Raw genomic sequence first — 5,226 nt, 5'->3', positions numbered from 1 at the left:
GTGTTGTGGATTGTGGATGTGCTGATGGATATTGGGGTCCAGAGCACTGTGTAATTTGAGATGTACTTTTAAGATGGGTGAAAGGATGGAGATCTTTTTGTGAGACCTTTTTGTTGTGTATAGGGAGGTGTTGGTTGATGTTTTTTTGTGGTGGGGTTTGTTTGGTTGTTTGGATTTTGCTTGTTTGTTTTAGTCCTTCCTTCTGATGATGTTTTTTGAAATCATTCTGCTGTGGATGAATTTATCCATAGGTTTGGTATCTGAAGAGAAGTCTGTTTTGCTATGCCCAAGTTACTGCTGAAAAAACTGCCCCATGAGGACCATCTCAGGGCACCTTTGGGGCCTTTCCTCCTGTTTCCTGTAGTGTAGTTTGTATGGCACATGGGCATCTTTTCAAAACTCTTCCCAAAAATAAGCAGTAAATCCCTTTGGCTTGTCACAGATGGTTCTTTGTTGTACTGCTTCTGTGGCAACCAAAGGATTTGGGTGGGTGAGGTAAATCTTTGGCAGCTGTGAAGGGCACACTCACAGGGAGAAGAGGCTGCTGGTCTCAGGGGAGAAATTCCTGTAGACTCGGCTCTGGTGGAAGTAGGTGACTGTAGCGTGTATCCATAAAGTGGAGGGTGAATGAGTGTAGAGCCTCTTGGTCAGGTAAGGAACCAAGATGAAGAGAAAATGCTTCCAGCTGAAAATACCTGAATGTGTTGTGCAGGGCCAGTCCAAACCCCAGGCCAAGAGCTCATAACAGGCTGTGAGATACCGAGCCAGTCTGCTTGCCTCTCTTTTCCTGCTTGAGTTGAACACTGCAATCATCAAGGAGAATAAATCTTATAGTGTTTTAGGGGATTTATTAGCTGCCTACCACCCAATCCATGTAAGCTGGGAAAGGGGTGCTCCTGCTGCATGCTGGGGGCTAGTTCTTCTGTAATGGGTGCAGAATCTAGCATGGCCTCATTGTCTTCCTGTCTTGATGAAAAGTGAACCCTGCAGGGTGAGGAAGAAAAAAAAAAAAAGACAAAAGCAGCAACCAAAAATAACTAATTATGAGGATCATGCAACTTAAGATTCTGGTACTGAGTCGGAGAGCTCTCCTGGCTAACCCAGCCACACCTGGCTACAGTTCCTTGCATCTTGCAGACATAAGGAGCACAAGTAACAGAATAGTTATTGGGTTGTAAACAACTACAGTGACATTTGCATTGGTTTATCTTGCATCTGTCTTGGGTACGGTTTGTCCTGCGAGAATAGAGAAATGTTGCTTCACAGAAACTACAGAGCCAGGACCTGAGCTGCACTTAATTCACGCACACATTGTATTTTTTTGATTAGTGGGGTGCAAGACGTCATCTTTGGGCTCTGGAGCAGTCTGGGGCTGTATTTCAGAATAACAGCTGCTGTTTCAATATCAAAATAAAATTGCAGTATGAGAATTTTCCGGTTGCTTCTATTTAATGTTTGTGTTAAGAATTCAAATATTACAGGGTTGGCATTGAAGCTGAACTCCCACAGGACTTACACACAGCAGCACTGTCTGCTCTGGGCAGCAAGCAGGTTTGGGCCAGAAAAAAACTGCAGTGACATAAGCTTTCAGGTTTGCCTTAGCATAGTTTCTGTGTAAACAACTGTCACTCCCTTCTGTTAGTCCTGAAATAATTTGCAAAATAAGATAATTGCTTTAGAGCATGAACAGTGAGTAACTGGGTCTATTTGTATATTATTTTTCCCAAAAGTGGACAGTGAAGAGGGTGTTTTGGCTTAGGTGAACAGGATTATTTAGTCTGCTGGAGCCAGGACTACCTGGCCCAGCTGAGCTCTGAGCAAAGTGAGGGGGAATGCCACACATAGCAGATATTCCTGGTGAGCTTCAATCTTCTGCAGTACAAGGGTGAAGTATGTCGCCACTCACTAAACGGGGAGTTTAGCTGCCACTAGGCAGCACTTTTCTTTTTTTTCAGTGCTGGAAAAGAAAGGTTAAAATGCAGGCTTGAACTAAGATGCTGGTGATATTTGCCTATAAACTGGGTAAGGAACTCGGTGTGAAAGGAAATGAGTTAAGCCTTGGAACGTGAGGGTCAGGCTAGCTGCTGAAAACTTCCTCTTTAGTAGTGCTGTAAAAGCACTGTGCTCTTCCATCCTGGGAGCCGATTAATATCGAATGAGTTCAGTGTCATGTGTTAGCATTAAGGCAGTGTTTACTGTAGTTAACCTGTAGTGTGGTGGTCTGTTAGCTGCTCTTGAAAGGCTTTGGGGAGTCTGATTGCAGTCAGTGGCTGTTACATGTTAAGTTTTTTCAGAGTCATCTTGGTTTCTAGGACTGTCGAGGTAAATGCTCATGCTGCTTGGTTCAGCCTATTCTTCCTTTACTCCCAGCTGCTTCACAGTCAAACTTTGTCTTCCTGGCAAAGCTGAGATTGTTTTGGGCCCCTGAGCCCTTTGATGATTCAGGGTAGGAGGGCTGGGAAGGGACCATCTTTAAGGAGGAACAAAGACCATGAATGTACAAAGCTTAACTTACTGTAATAATGGATGGTTAACTTCAAGCAGGAGATGCAGAATTGAAGCTCTGATGGTCTCATTGTCTGTTCTTCCTGCCTGTTCTCTACAAATGCGTGTTTCTCAGTCTTTAAAAGCACAGGTAACGAATCCTTTGTAAACTTTTCTGAGGTGGAAAGCCCTGAGAGACTGGATTGCTCTTCAGCCCAGTGAGACTGGGCAGGGAATGACTGTGGAAAATGCTTGTGATTACATTTGCTTTAGCCTAGAGACTAAATAGAGAGAAAGAGTTTGGTAAACCTTGCCATACATTTCCTGAGCCAGGTATGTAATAAAGAAAGTAGTTAGTCATGAAGCAATTAACAGGTAAAATAGCAGGCTATTAATCTGCCAAACCATTTCTTAATTTTGTTTTTCTAACTTCAGAGAGCTCTAAAAAGGCTGGTTTTCTTTTACAACTTCCACATTTAATCAACACTGTTGATTTCAAATCCTATTTGCTGGACAGAGTGGAGGGAAGGGCCAGTTCCTCAGCCCGTGTAAAGGGATAACTGCTGTTCACCCTTTGGCATCACAGCACATTCCCTGCTGGCAGCCTTCTTCCGACAGCAATCTCTCTCTTAAAAACATGGCTGCATTGCCTCCCAGCAGCAACGTGGCTTAATAAAGATGAAAAAGAGCAAGAAGTTCAAATACCTCTTTTGTAAGCAACATTTTAAAACTCTCCCTTGTGCTTCAAAGAAACTAAAAGCCCTTTAGCTTAGCCCCACCAGTTTAAACCGTGTGCATTTATTAGTAATAATACCAATACCTCCTGTGGTTGAAACTTAATAATTTCCATTATTGCTGTGGTGCCAAGAAGCTGTGATGGTCTTGTAGTGGATGTGACACCTGGGAGGAGATCAGTCCCTGTCAAAGACTGTAGGGGAACCTAAAGGTAGAAGCTGTACTTGCCCTCCTCCCCGAGAGGGTGGTGCTGGTGACAAAGTGCATTACTCTCCTTGCTCTTGTTTCTGAGCTTGCTGCTATGGCCAGGTGGGCACTGTTCACTTAGTAGATGACACTTCTGTGCTGCTGCTGGAGTACTGACGGGTGTGTGTTGCCAGCTTACAGCAAGATGGCCAGCTCAGGGCTGTGCTGTCCTCTCTTTTCTTCAGATAGTGCTCAAGTTCCCAGGGATGGCAAGTTCTGCTTTCAAGGCCATGGTGAGGATAACTCGTACAGAATGGAAGAAAGATTAGACCCTGTCTGGGATGCATGTGCCATGCATTGTGCATTAATACAGTGTCATTTTCATTCCAGCAATGCTTCCAATGCACAATCAACCCTGATCCAAGGATTATCTTCCCCAAGCCTTTCTGGGTTGCTAAATCCATGGCATCTCCCTTGAACGTTGGATCTGGGTTCCTCATGCACCATGTTCCCTGTAATTAAATGTGTGAGCTCCTGAAAGGCGTTTGTGCAATACAGGGAGTGAATCAGATGATTTTTCTTTGGGGTACTGAGCACCTGGAGCCTGTGGCCATCAGTTAATTACACTGGCTGTGAGCCACCCTCTCCTAGACAGAAGGGCTGGGTTTGTCTCCTTGGATCACAGGCAGCATTTGTTTCACTCCCAGACTAATGCGTGCAGGCTGGTTTGGGACCAGAACACGTGGTGGAGAAGAGGGAAGGCAGGACTGTATCTGACCAACCTGGGCTCTTCTCCTTTCCTGAAATGGTTGAGGTAAGGACACTGCAATTGGCCTGGTGAAGGTTTTGCTGGCAGCTGTGTGCCCATGGGAAGCACTGCCCTGTGTCACCCCTGGCCCTTGTCCTGGACCGGGCTGGCTGCCAGCTGTCCCCAGCAGCAATGGGGCTTTGGGGGGATGGAGCACTATCGCTCCTTCTGAGAAGTGGTGCCACCCTCAATGCTCCACCTTGGGCTTAAAACAGCCCCCAAACCAAAACAACAACCTAAAAACCAAAGAAAAGTACCCCAAGCCCCTCTAAATCTATTCTGAAGCAAAATAATGGCATTTGAACAGTTTTGTTCTGGTTTTTGGTTTTTGTTTTTCCTGTTGGTAGCTCTTAAAGCGTCCTCTAAGCAGCAGGCTCAAGCAGAGGGGCTGAACCAGGTGGCTTTCCTGCCTGGCCAGCCTCTGCATCAGGCAGTGATCCAGCAGGAGGTTCCTCGTGTCCTCCTGTCCCCATATCCCCCTGTTCCATATCCTACTTCCCCGTGTTCCCCTCTCTGCCTGTTCCCATATCCTCCTGCCTCCCTGTACCCCTCTCCCCATATCCCATCACCATATCCTGCTGTCCCTGTACCCCTGTCCCCATTACCCCGTATCTTCTTGTCCCTCTTTCCCCCTCTCCCTCTTCTTGTCTCTGTGTCCATATCCTGCTGTCTCCCTGTCCCCATGTCCCCTTCTCCCCACATCTACGGTCCCCGTCACCCTCTTCCCATTTCCTGCTGGCCCCATCTCCCCGTCCCCAACTTCCCATATGTCTATATCCTGCTGTCCCCGTCCCCTTCTCCCTGTGTCTTCTTGTTCCTCTCTCCCCATATCTTCTTGTCCTCATCCCCATTTCCCCTGTTCATCTCCCTCTGTCCCCGTCTCTCCATACACCCACATCCCCGGTCCCCCTGTCCCTCTGTCCCAATATCTCTGTCCCTATATCCCCATATCCCACTATTCCCACATTCCCCGTGTCCCGGCGGATCCGTCCCTCAGCCGCGGGCCCGGCGCG

The sequence above is a fragment of the Catharus ustulatus genome, chromosome 10, assembly GCF_009819885.2.
Source record: "Catharus ustulatus isolate bCatUst1 chromosome 10, bCatUst1.pri.v2, whole genome shotgun sequence".
NCBI lineage: Eukaryota > Metazoa > Chordata > Aves > Passeriformes > Turdidae > Catharus > Catharus ustulatus.
The sequence above is the reverse complement of the archived record's forward strand: the minus strand, read 5'-3'. Positions refer to the sequence as shown.